We start from the raw sequence: 14,470 nt of genomic DNA, 5'->3' as shown, positions 1-14,470 counted from the left end.
TGGACATTGCTGCTATAAACATTGGGGTGCAGGTGTCCTGCCATTTCACTGCGTCTGTATCTTTGGGGTAAATCCCCAGCAGTGCAATTGCTGGGCTGTAGGGCAGTTCTATTTTTAATTCTTTGAGGAACCTCCACATAATTTTCCAGGGTGGCTGCACCAGTTCTCATTCCCACCAACAGTGCAAGAGGGTTCCCCTTTCTCCACATCCTCTCCAATATTTGTGTTTTCCTGCCTTGTTAATTTTTCCCATTCTCACTGGTGTGAGGTGGTATCTCATTGTGGTTTTGATTTGTATTTCCCTGATGGCAAGTGATGCAAAACATTTTCTCATGAGCTTGTTGGCGATGTGTATGTCATCTTTGGTGAAATTTCTGTTCATGGCTTTTGCCCGTTTCATGATTGGATTGTTTGTTTCTTTGCTGATGACTATAATAAGTTATTTATAGATCTTGGAAACTAACCCTTTATCTGATATGTCATTTGCAAATACCTTCTTCCATTCCGTAGGTTGTCTTTCAGTAAATCACGAATGAAAAAGAGAGATTACAACCAATACCAAGGAAATACAAATGGTTTTAAAACAATATTATGAGCAGCTATACGCCAATAAATTAGGCAATCTAGAAGAAATGTGTCCGACCAGGGGAAGATTGCAACTTTTCTAGAGATTGAATAAACTGAGCTTTTACCTCTGACAGAGAGGTATTCCATAGTCAATAACTTGCCTGCCTGAGAAGCCTCAGGAAATGCGAGATCTGGCCCCAGCTTGAAATCCATATGAACTCACTTTAAGAATATTTCCATGCTGCCTGGTTAGTGGAGAGCAAGGGGCTGTCAACATCAGTGCCACAGGGGCAAGGAGAATAAAAGCACCAAAGAGAACTGTACTCTTGGGTTGTACCTTTTTCTTCTACTTGGCTGAGTTTTTATAAAATTTCAATAAAGTAATCGTAAGAGTGTGAAAAAAAAAACGCATTTCTGGAAAACCACAAACTACCAAAACTGGAACAGGAAGAAATAGAAAACCTGAACAGGCCAATAACCAGGGAGGAAATTGTAGCAGTCATCAAAAACCTCCCAAGACACAAAAGTCCAGGGCCAGATTGCTTCCCTGGGGAATTCTATCAAACGTTTAAAGAAGAAACCATACCTATTCTACTAAAGCTGTTCCAAAAGATAGAAAAGGACAAAATACTTCCAAACTCGTTCTATGAAGCCAGCATCACCTTAATTCCAAAACCAGACAGAGAATTATAGACCAATATCCCTGATGAACATGGATGCAAAAATTCTCAACAAGATACTAGCCAATAGGATCCAACAGTATATTAAGAAGATTATTCACCATGACCAAGTGAGATTTCTCCCCAAGATGCAAGGCTGGTTCAACACTCATAAAGCAATCAATGTGATAGATCATATCAATAGAAAAAAAACAAGAGCCTTATGATCCTCTCATTAGATGCAGAGAAAGCATTTGACAAAATACAGCATCCATTCTTGATCAAAACTCTTCAAAGTGTAGGGATAGAGGAAACATTCCTCAGCATCTTAAAAGCCATCTATAAAAGCCCACAGCAAATATCATTCTCAATGGGGAAACAGTGAGAGCCTTTCCCCTAGATTAGGAAGGAACACAACACGGATGTCCAGTCTCACCACTGCTATTCAACATAGCACTAGAAGTCCTAGCCTCAGCAATAAGACAACAAAAAGAAATAAGGCATTCAAATTGGCAAAGAAGAAGCCAAACTCGCCCTCTTCACAGATGACAGGATACTGTACATAGAAAACCCAAAGGACTCCACCCTAAGATTGCTAGAACTCATACAGCAATTTGGCAGTGTGACAGGATGCAAAATCAATGCCCAGAAATCAGTGGCATTTCTATACACTAACAATGAGACTGAAGGAAGAGAAATTAAGGAGTCAATCCCATTTACAATTGCACCCAAAGGCATAAGATACCTAGGAATAAACTTAACCAAAGAGGTAAAGGATCTATACCCAAAAGACTACAGAACACTTCTGAAAGAAATAGAGGAAGACAAAAATAGATGGAAAAACATTCCGTGCTCATGGATTAGAAGAATTAATATTGTGAAAATGTCTATGCTACCCACGGCAATTTACACATTTATTGCAATCTCTATCAAAATACCATGGGCTTTCTTCAGAGAGTTGGAACAAATCATCTTAAGATTTGTTTGGAATCAGAGAAGACCCTGAATAGCCAGCCAGGGGGATATTAAAAAAGAAAACCATAGCTGGGGGCATCACAATGCCAGATTTCGGGTTGTACTGTGATCATCAAGACAGTGTGGTACTGGCACAAAAACAGACACATAGATCAATGGAACAGAATAGAGAACCCAGAAATGGGTCCTCAACTCTATGGTCAACTAATATTTGACAAAGCAGGAAAGACTACCCACTGGAAAAAGGACAGTCTCTTCAATAAATGGTGCTGGGAAAATTGGACAGTCACGTGCAAAAGAATGAAACTGGACCATTCTCTTACACCATACACAAAGATAAACTCAAAATGAATGAAAGATCTAAATATGAGACAAGAATCCATCAAAATCCTCGAGGAGAACACAGGCAACACCCTTTTTGAACTTGGCCACAACAACTTCTTGCAAGATACATCCATGAAGGCGAGGGAAACAAAAGCAAAAATGAACTATTGGGACTTAATTAAGATAAAAACTTCTGCATAGCAAAAGAAACAGTCAACAAAATATTTCTTCAAGTTTAGAAGCAGCTGTTATGCCTAATTCATAGAAATAAACACAGAAAGTCAAGCAAAATGAGGACAGAGGAATATCCTTTTAACAAAGCACAAGATGTTATGTACAAACCTAGTGGTAATCACAAATCAAAAATCAGTAATAGATACGCAAAAATGAAGAGAAAGGAATCCCAGTATATCACTAAAGAAAGCCAACTTATCATGAGAGAAGTGAGCAAGGGAAGAAGGTAAGAGAGGAGAACAACACATACAACTATAAAACAAGTTTTAAAAAATGGCAAATGCATAGCTATCAATAATCACTTTGAAGTAAATGGAGTAAATGCTCCAATTAAAAGACACATAGAGTGACAGAGTGGATTAAAAAACAAGACCTATTTGTTCGCTGCTTACAAGAGGCTCATTTGAGACCCAAAGACACATGCAGATTGAAAGTGAGGGGTTGGAGAAACACTTATTATGCAAATGGATGTGAAAAGAAAGGCTGGGTAGCAATACCTATACATCAGACAAGTAGGCTTTAAAAAAAAGACTGTAACACGAGACAAAGAAGGGCAGTATATAATAACAAAAATGACAATCCAACAAGAAGATAAAACAATTGTAAATATGCACCCAACATGAAAGCACCCAAATGCATAAAACAATAACAAACATAAAGGAACTAATTGATAGTAATGCAGTAATAGTAGGAAGCTTTAACAACCCACTTCCATCAGTGGACAGATCATTCAAACAGAAAATCAACTGGAAATAGTGACTTTGAATGACACACTGGACTAGACAGATTTAGCGAGTATATTCAGAACATTCCATCCTAAAATAGTAGAATACACATTCTTTTCAAGTGCACATGGAACATTCTCCAGAGTAGATCACATCTTACGCCACAAAATAAGTCTCAACAAATTTAAGAAGATTGAAGTCATAGCATGGATTTTTTCTGATCATGAAACTAGAAATCAACCACAAGAAAAAATCTTGAAAGAGCATAAATACATGGAGGATAGTGAAAAAAAAAAAAAAAAGAAGAATGGGTCAGCCAAGATATGAAAGAAATAAAAAAATTACATGGAGAGAGGCATTCGGGTAGCTCAGGCAGTTAAACATCTGACTCTTAATTCCTGCTCAGGTCATGATCTCAGGGTTGTGAAATCGAGCCCCATGTAGGGCTTTGTGCTCAGCAAGGAGCCTGCTTGCCTCTTTCCCTCTGCTATTCCTCCCGCTTATGTACTCTTTCTCAAATAAATAAAATATTCTTAAAAAAATTACATGGCTAGAAATGAAAATGAAAACATAACAGTTCAAAATCTTTGAGATGGTTCTAAGAGGGAAGTTTATAGCAATATAGGTCTACCTCAAGAAGCAAAAAAAAAAAAAAATCTCAAACAAATTAACATACCTAACTCTAGAAAAAGAGCAATAAATGAAGCTTAAAGCCAATATAAGGGAATAACGAAGGTTAGAGAGAAATAAATGACATAGAAACTTAAAACAAACAAAAAAAGACAATAGAATAGATCAATAAATCAATAAAACCAAGAGCTGATTCTTTGAAAGGTTGAAAAAATTGATAAACCTTTAGCCAGACTCATTAAAAAAAAAAAGTGGGCTCAAATAAAATCAGAAATGAAAGAGAAATAACTACTCACAGAACAGAAATACAAAGGATTAGAACAAAATATTATGAAAAGTTATATGTTAACAAAATAGACAATCTATAAGAAATGGATAAATTCCAGAAACAAATAACCTACCAGAACTGAAGTGGAAAGAAATAGAAAATTTGAATAGACCAACTACTGCAATGAAATTGAAAGAGTAATCAAAAAACTCCACACGCAAAAAAGTTTAGGACCAGATGGCTTCACAGGTGAATTCTATCAAACATTTAAAGAAGAGTAAATACCTGTTGTCTTCAAAATTTTCAAAAGAAAAAAAAGAAAAGAAAAGAAAGAAAGAAAAAAAAGAAAAGAAAGAAAGAAAGAAAGAGAAAGGAAGGAAGGAAGGAAGGAAGGAAGGAAGGAAGGAAGAAAGAAAGAAAGAAAGAAAGAAAGAAAGAAAGAAAGAAAGAAAGAAAGAAAGAAAGAAAGGAAGGAAGGTTAGGAATAAAAAATAAATTTATTATTTAAAAAAAAAAAGGAATACTTCCAAGATCATTCTACAAATCCAACAATTCCAGCACTACCCTGATCCCCAAACCAGATAAAGATACTACAAAAGAAAACTACAGGTTAATAACCTTGATGAACATAGATGCAAAATTTACCAACAAAATACTAGCAAACCACATTTCAAAAATCATTAAAAGGATCATTCACCATGATCAAGTAGGATTTATTCTGGACATGTATGATGGGTTAATATTCACAAATTGTCGATCTGATACACCACATTAGCAAAATGAGGGTAAAAATTGTATCATTTCAAAAGATGCAAAAAAACTATTTGGCAGAATTTAACATCCATTCATGATAAAAACTCTCAACAAAGTGACGTTAGTGGGAACATACCTCAACATAATAAAGGCCATATATGAAAACCCACAGCTAACATGGGTGAAAAGCTGAGAGCTTTTCCTCTATGAATAAGAAAAGGGCAAGGGTGTCCACTCTCACTAGCATCAGCTAAGAAAAAGAAATAAAATGCAACCACATTGTCAAAAAAGAAGTAAAAACACCACTATTTGCAGATGACATGATACTATACGTAGAAAACACTAAAACTTCACCAAAAATCTATTAAAATAAATAAGCTCAGTAAAGTTGTAGGATGCAAAATATACAGAAATCACTTGGGTTTCTATACACTAATAATGAAGGAACATAAAAATTAAGAAAACAATTTCATTTATAATTTTACCACAACGAATAAAATACTTAGAAATAAACTTAACTAATGAGGTGAATTAAAGATTAAAGGAATTAAAGATTAAAGGAATTAAAGATGCCACAAATGGGCAGCCCGGGTGGCTCAGCGGTTTAGCACCGCCTTCAGCACAGTGTGTGATCTTGGAGACCCAGGATCGAGTCACATGTCAGGCTCCCTGCATGGAGCCTGCTTCTCCCTCTGCCTGTGTCTCTGCCTCTCTCTCTCTCTCTCTGTCTCTGTCTCTCATAAATAAATAAATAAATAAGTAAATAAATAAATAAATAAATAAATAAAATCTTTAAAAAAATGATGCCACAAATGGAGAGACCTATCATGCTCATGAATTGGAAGAATATTGTTAAATTTCCATACTACCTAAAACAATCTACAGATTCAATGCAATCTTTATCAAAATATGGATATTTTGGATATATGGATATATCCAAGATATATATATGTGGGTAATTTCTCACAGAGGTAGAACAAATGTTAATATTGGTATGAAACCACAAAAACTCCAAATAGCCAAAGCAATCTTGATAAAAAACAAAGCTGGAGGTATCACAACCCAAGATTTCTAGATAAGCTACAAAGTTTTGTCAAAATAGTATGGTGCTGGCAGAAAAATATACACATAAATCAATAGAACAGAATAGAGAATTCCATAATAAACCTACACTTATATGGTCAATTAGTCTATGGTAAAGAAGGCAGGAATATACAATAGGAGAAAAATAGTCTCCTCTGTAAATGGTGCTGGGAAAACCAGACAATTACATGCAAAAAAAAAATGAAACTGTACTACTCTTGTACACCATATGCAAAAAGTAAAGAGAAAAAAAACTCAAAATGAATTAAAGACCTAAATGTGAGATCTAAACTATATAAATCCTAGAAGAAAACATAGTGATCTCTTAAACATTGGTTTTAGCAACATTTTTTCTAGATATGTCTCCTTAGGCAAGCAAAACAAAAGCAAAAGTAAATATTTGGGACTATATCAAAAGAAAAATGAAAAAAAAAAAAAAAAGAAAACCATCAACAAAACAAAAAGGTGACTACTGGACGGGAGAAGATATTAGTAAAAGATGTATCCAATAAAAGGTTAGTATCCAAAATACATAAAGAACTTATACAACTCAACACCACAAAAGCCAAAATAACTTGAGGAAAAAATGTGCAGAAGACCTGAATAGATTTTTCAAAGAAGACATACAGAATACAGATGGCCAACAGAGACATGAAAAGATGTCAACATTACTAATCATCAGGGAAATGCAAATTAAAACCGCAGTGAGATATCAGAATGGCTAGAATCCAAAAAACGAGAAATACCAAGCTTTGGCAAGGATGTGGAGTAAAAGGAATCCTGTACACTATTAGTAGGAATATAAGTTGGTGTGATCACTATGGAAAACAATATGAAAGTTTCTCAAAAAATTAAAAACAGAATTACTGTATGAGCCAGTAATTCCACTGTAGGTACTTACTTGACAAAAATAAAAACACTCATTTGAAAAGGTGCATGTACCCCTATGTTTATTGCAGCATTATTTACAATAGCTAAGACATGGAAACAATTCAAGTGTCCATCAACTGATGAATGGATAAGGAAGTTGTGGCATGCATACACAATGGATGTTACAAGCCATAAAAAAATGAAATTTTACGATTTGGGACAACAGGGATGGACCTAGAAAGTATTATGCTGAATGAAATAATTCAGAAAGAGAAAGGAAAATACCATACAATTTCACTTATATGTGGAATTAAAAAAAAAAAAAAAAGAATAAGCAAAGCAGAGACAAGCCCATAAATGTGGCAAACAAACTGGTGGGTGCCAGAGGGGATGGAGGTAGGGAGATTGGCAGAATGGGTGAGGGGAGTGGAAGGTACAGGCTTTCAGTTATGGAATGAGTAAGTCAAGGGAAATGAAAGGAAATGAGCACAGTCAATGGTGTTTTAGTAGTGTTGTATGGTGCCAGAAGGTAGCTACATTTGAGGGTAAGCATAGCATAAGGTAGAGTTGTCCAATCACTATGTTGCACACCTAAAGTTAAAGTAACATTGTGTGTCACCTACACTTCAATTTAAAAAAAGCTTAAAAATTGCAAAATAATAATAAACGCACCAAACATGGCTAAATTTTAAGGAGAGCTTAACTAATACACAAAGGTACAAAACTAGAGAGTAAAGAGCCAGGGTTTGAATCCAGATTTCTCTGATCCCCAAACCCAGTGACCTCTTAGCCAGTATGTGATCTCCATTGATGGACTGGCACTCCTACACAAAAATGTGTGAGAAACTTCATAATCTCACCCATTCTCTCCTTTGTCCTTTTAAAAAAGATTTTATTTATTTATTCACAAGAGACACAGAGAGAGAGGCAGAGACATAGGCAGAGTGAAAAGCAAGCTCCCTGTGCGGAGCCTGATGTGGGACTGGATCCTAGGACCCTGGGATCGTGTGGTGAGCCAAAGACAGGAGCTCAGTCACTGAGCCACCCAGGCCTCCCCATTCTTTCCTTTTCCTATCGCCATAGCAATTTCTCTGGAGTCAGTCATAGGCACCCTCGACTGAGGGTTCCAACCAACTTCTCAGTCTTTTCCTGCTCTATCCTGATGCCACTGATACATCAGATGGCAACCAAATCATGTGTTTCCATTTGGGGCATTTTTAATTTTAATCCTATAAACCTAGAATGTATGAGGCGCAAGCGTTAAAATGGGAAAGTAGGTCCAATCTGCCCATAATTTTGAATATGAGTTTGATGGATAAGTTTATAGTTTATTCAGATATGCTATCTGGAATCTTCCAAGTCTCAAAAATCAAGAATATGCTCCCTTGGAGATACCAAAAAAATTGTAATATGCATTCCCAATTTCTTTAACTTTCACACACAATTTTCAATTTAATTCTTCATTGAATTTTTTTCTTTGTTCTTCTTATGACTTTTTGGCTGGATTAAAAATCTACTTCAAATGCTTTCTGTTTACAAGTCATTTACAAAACATTAGTGTTTCCCTAATGGTTCATTAAGTTGAATTTATTTTTTTAAAAACCTAATATTTTAAGGAAAAAAATCCTTCTTCTACAAAATCATCCCTATCTAAACTAGAATTTAGCTTTGACCCTTTCCTCAAACATATGACTTAATGGGTGATTTTACTATCATACTTCTTTGTTTTTAAAACCTGTTGATTAATACTTGATTCAAGAGCTGCATCTCTGCACCCATTCATAATACCTTAGTTGTTACTTAGCAACCAGCTCAGTTCTTTCTTGGTTTTAGGAGACTGCACATGTGGAAGGAGAGGATGAAGCCATGGGATGATCTTAAATAAATAAATGGCTTTCAGTTTTCCAAAGATTAAGTGATAATAAAATAACATGAATCTTTTTGTCATCCATCCACTGTGGATCTATCATGGAGGCACAATGTTCCTACAAATTAATAATGATATATATGTTTCCTAGAAAAGTGTCCTTGATTTTATTCTAGTTATGTCTTCTGTATTATTTTACTCTTGCAATATATTTTCTATTATGTTTGGAAGATTCTTAATAAGGATTCAACAATTTTAATTGTTGCTACTTTTTGGAGATTGTCCTATCATTCAAAGGAAGAAAAGAATGATGGGGCACATACTGGCTATTCTTGCAAGGCATACATGTCATCAATGACCTTTCTAAAATAGAAAAAAAAATGATCACAGAACTTTTATTTGCAGATCTTTGTTTTCATTGTCAGAAACTGAATATTCTGACCATTAGACAAAGAGCTCTACAAAAATAGGTCTTAGTTATTTGTATCAGTATAGTGATGATCCCAATGCCTTTATGGCAGGAATGCTTACTAGAAGTTTTTGGAAACTCAAGTGATTGAAAAAAAGGCTTCAGAGAAGAGAAGCTTAGAATGGGTAAGCAAGAATACAAAAACAGTTTAAGTCATTCAACAAGAACAAAATGGGAACATGAGTTTTATATGAATAACCAACTTGAGCCGTACTTATCACAGTGGTTTGCTAAGTTCCTAAAAGGTCCAAAGCTGAACTGTCAAAAGTGAGGCTTGATGATCTTCACAGGGTTTCTTAATTGTAGAGCAATTGATACTAAGAACTTTGTGAATATAATCGATGAGATTCTCTGAAGAGTCACTAGACTGCCAGCAATGTAAAATAACATCAATGAAAAACAATGGACATGTAGGTTTACATCAATATCAGGAATAAGAATATTAATTAGGAGCTAATTATGGTAGTAATGCTTAGGGTTTATTCTGAGTTTCTTTTTAGTTAGAGAAACACATACACAAATACATTCCTCGATTCGTGTAACTGAGATGGACCTGATAAGTCTATGTTGAAAAAAGAGCAATTATTCTTTATTTTATTTTTTTTTTATTTATGATAGTCACACAGAGAGAGAGAGAGAGGCAGAGACACAGGCAGAGGGAGAAGCAGGCTCCATGCACCGGGAGCCCGATGTGGGATTCGATCCCGGGTCTCCAGGATCGCGCCCTGGGCCAAAGGCAGGCGCCAAACCACTGCGCCACCCAGGGATCCCAAGAACTCAGTACATTAAATGAGAGAGGAGAAGTGATAATTTCCTACCTATTGCCTTGATCTTAATGGTAACTGTTTGATGATTAAATGGTAGCATGCCATCATTCTTGTTTTTCTGAGAATTTGAACAGATTACCAGGAATTAGTATTTTTTTTAAAGCACAAGTGATATGAGCATTATTCTATATTTTGCAAAATCATAGCTTGGGTGTTATTGGCTAGATATCTAAACATACAATTTTCTGTAATATTATAGGTTATTTTATTTTCTCCAGTATCCTATGGAAAATATTTTTCTTTATCCTTTGCATGCACCTGGAGATGAAATGAGGTTTGCTTTCAAAATGTACTTCATGTGCTTGAAATAAGTAATTCCATCTCATGGAGTTATATATTTTTAATGCCTTTTCTACTTTTTGATCTACTTCCATGTCAGGAAAGGATCCTGAAACACACAGGAAAAGGAGAGGAAAGGACTGTCTCTTTCATACATACCACTCATTCCTGTACTCCTTAAACAGCTGAATAGCTCATGAGCCTTCATACTAAGGAGATGTTTCTCATCTGGAATTTCCAAAGTTGAAAACATTTCAATCAGTGAACTTTGTTTCTTCTTCTCATTTTTTTTAAAGAATATACATTTTTATGTATACTTGGATTAAGGAAACAAAAGCCATATAAAATTAAGGCAAACTAAAGAATTAAATGAAAAGTACATCTATTCCCAGTTGCTTAGAAAGAAGATTATATTAAAAGTCCATACTGTGAATTTCCACTGATATATCAGAAGGATGGAAGACTAAAGTTTACCTACAACTTCTTCAATGCTTTATCTCCACCAGCAACAGCTTTTGTTCTCCCTGAAGGAGAACTGAATACAAATGTGTTTCTAAAATCTGAAACAACGAGGACACATTGGTAAGCCAGAGGAGCCCAGAACTCTGATTCTGAAAATCTAGAGTCAATGCCTACCATCTTCAGACTGCATAGATAATGGGAAGTGGTAAGCAGGGCCCACTCACAGAGCACAGATGTTGTGCAGAGAGCCTGTCCCTACATGCACCTCACTTTGACAAAGCTGCTTGGGGAAGGACGTTGACAGAGCTGAGAGCCATGTACCTCTGAAAATCATTTCTTTGGTTGCACAACACCATGCCCTCGGGTTGGACACCGGTACCCTCCAACCCCCTTTCTCCTTCATTTTCATCTCTTTTTATTTTTACCTGGTTTAAACTCTTTTTTTTCCATTGTCCCAAAAGTAAAGCAGAAATGGGGAGGTAGGTAAGCAGACAAGAGGAAGCTCCTGGGAGAACTGGAACTCTTCATTTCACATTTCAACTTTTAAAAGCCTTTCAATGATAAAAGACAATTTTCTGGGCCTGAGGTTAAACACACATATAATTATAGTTTCTTTGTGGAATCCAAATGCCTGATGAATCAAAAAGTGTGGTGTCACCACAAGTTGGCAGAAGCACAGTTAGACTCTCCACCAAAGTTATTTGTTCAAAATGTTGCTTATAAATTTTTACCACAAAACATTAGTGCCTTATCCCAGAGAGACCAAGCCACACGTTGGCATGTATTATAAGTATTCAGGAAGAATTAACTGTTTTGTTTGTTCATTTTTTTTTTCCATCAGAATTAAGGAGTTAGCCTCACTGGCTAGGAAGAGGATTTGCAATTATTTTATGTCTTCAAGACCAAGTTTCAGGCAATCGGGTGGCTCAGCTGCTTAGCACCGCCTTCAGCCCAGGGCGTGATCCTTGGGTCCCGGAATCAAGTCCCACGTCAGGCTCCCTGCATAGAGCCTGCTTCTCCCTCTGCCTGTGTCTCTGCCTCTCTCTCTCTCTCTCTCTCTCTCTGTGTCTCTCATGAATAAATAAATAAAATCTTAAAAAAAAAAAAAAAGACCTAGTTTCACTAGGCCCTTCTCTGTGAAATGATTCCTAACAATATGCTCCTGTGGGTAGAGCCATGTTTCCCTGTACCTTTCAAGTTACCTAGAATATCTTAAATGCAAAATAAGTGTTTGCTACATCAGTGAATAGGTTAAATAAATGAAAGAGGAAAGATGTCATCAAGAAAATAAAATTAATCCAATCAGGTAGGTTTCCTGTTAATTTGATTTTCTTGACTATCACCAATACAAACATTTTATTCTAGCCCTAAATACCCAGAGATAGAATCAGAAGCTTTTGTTTATATTTGAACGAGCTAATAATTATGTGCTTTGTTAGTATAAACTTGACCTTAGAGGTCAACTTTCACATTCCTTGTCAATACCTTAGATTTCGGCTCACCAAGAGTCTTGAGATTTAGCCACAAGAAAGAAGGAAAGTGAAGGAAGAAAGCAAACAAATAGAAAATCTTTAATTTAGAACTTCATTTAAAATAATCCTTTTCTCTAGGAAATTGTGCAACATCTCCAAAAATCCAACACATCTTTTGTTTCAGAAAAAAATTAGTAACTGCTAATGCAAATACCTAGATATGAGTACGATGATAAATAAGGTTGGATAGTTTTCTCTGTGTCTGTCTTTTTTGAATATTTATGGGGAAATGATGATATATAGATAATATAATATAAATTGTGGATTCAGTCCATGCTTATCCATGGAGAGACATACAAGTCAATCTAAGACTTTCTTCTCTAGTGCCAGGGTTTGGTTCAAGCTTTCCCAGCAAGAATGCCAATGAATTCTTATTCATTGAGTTATTGAGAGTTATTGTGGCTACAGTTTGCCCAGGGTTCAAAAAGAGATGATTGCTAATGTGTCTGCCTTTACATTTCAGCTTATTTGAAAGTTTATAATGATCTAAATATAAAGTGCTTTATTTATTTATTCATTCATTCATTCATGAGAGACACACCTAGAAAGAGGCAGAGACATAGGCAGAGGAAGAAGCAGGCTCCTTGCAGGGAGCCTGATGTGGGACTTGATCCAGGGACTCTAGGACCACACCCTGAGCCAAAGGCAGATACTTAACCACTGAGCCACCCAGGCATCCCTTATCTTATCTAATAAGAGTTTTAGGAAATGACTCTCATTATTAAATATATCATGACTGCAAGCAGAAAACTAAAAGTACATATTCAGAAAAAGTGAGCTAGCGTGATGAAAAAAAAATACTGATGGGTTCTTTGGAAAGAGAAAGGAATTTATTTCTAGAGAAAGCTGGCATGAGAAATAAATTAACTGTCTTGAAAATCCTGTCAAAATAGATCTTTAAATTTCAGTGTTTATTAAAATCAGAAAATGCCAGTAATAAAGACTATGATTCTGTGATTGATTTTGAATTTGTTATTAAGATGAAATGTTTTTATTATAAAAAATATTATAAACATTTGCAACATTGTGACAATTGGCAGAAACATAATAGAATCACCATGTTGGCACTTGGAGTATGTGGCTTCTAAATGCCCTTTCTTTTTTGTAAAAGGATTTGTTCACACATTAATTTGGATGACTACATTAAACTGTATAATTGCTATTATACTCTCAAATCAGTTCTAATTATTCCAGTAGTAATTATTAGTATAAAATTTTCCTTTGCTTTCCTTTTTTTATTATACCCTCTGCCACTCCCAAAACAACTTCTAAAACAAATAAAAGCTATCCTTAAACATAATGAGGCATTATTCTCAAAGTCTCTTACATCTAGTTCCACTTGTATGACTTTGCTGAAGCAAATATCTGAGAAGTCTCACTAATGAGACAATTAAATCGATTCTTTTTAATCCCCATCTTTTGTGTCCTTTCTGCAGCCTATGAGACATTTGAGGCAATGAAGTAAGAAAACCCTGTGTCTGGTTGTCTTTTCTTTTAGCTTCTATGCTGTTATGTTCCCTTCTATATACTTCATGACTCTCCTTACTCAGTCATCCTTTCTATGAAACATATGCTAGAATTTACCATCAATATTTCCTGTGTAGTTGTCCACGTGGATATTTCATCTTTCAATTTCCCACAGTTATGAGGATGAGTCTAAAATTTTTTCTTCATGCTTCAGTATTCTTTTAAATCTTGAGAAAATTATTTATTTCCTCTTTATCTCAAAAATCTACATGCTAAAAATTAAATTTCTTTTGAATGTTGTGTGGTTTTCTCATCCACCTACTTCTAAAAATTTATCTTCCTTGCCCATTACCATCATGTACTACATTTCCCCAAGTCAAAACTTGAGGTCAGTGTTGACTTTGCCATTTAGTTTATGTGTCAGATTCAATAACTTGCAAGTTCTATTGAAATTATAGTCATATAGAACATTTATTTGG

At 35.4% G+C, this 14,470-nt stretch overlaps 1 long non-coding RNA gene across 10 annotated transcripts in view; it reads left to right on the top strand.

Annotated features, from left to right (window-relative positions):
- Positions 1-13,541, top strand: part of LOC144280993 (uncharacterized) — a 276,878-nt gene extending 263,337 nt beyond the window's left edge. For 5 of the 10 annotated variants that reach the window (XR_013349445.1, XR_013349443.1, XR_013349444.1 and 2 more), the window contains one exon: positions 11,834-13,539. This is a non-coding gene — a long non-coding RNA (uncharacterized LOC144280993). Of the gene's footprint in view, positions 1-510; positions 952-11,833 lie in introns of those variants that run through there. The other 5 variants (XR_013349453.1, XR_013349454.1, XR_013349455.1 and 2 more) reach the window with 3 other exon arrangements.
- Positions 13,542-14,470: the final 929 nt, after the last annotated feature.

The sequence above is a fragment of the Canis aureus genome, chromosome 12 (genome assembly GCF_053574225.1).
Source record: "Canis aureus isolate CA01 chromosome 12, VMU_Caureus_v.1.0, whole genome shotgun sequence".
Classification (NCBI taxonomy): domain Eukaryota; kingdom Metazoa; phylum Chordata; class Mammalia; order Carnivora; family Canidae; genus Canis; species Canis aureus.
Note: the sequence above shows the minus strand (reverse complement) of the source record. Positions and strands in the feature narration are given on the sequence as shown.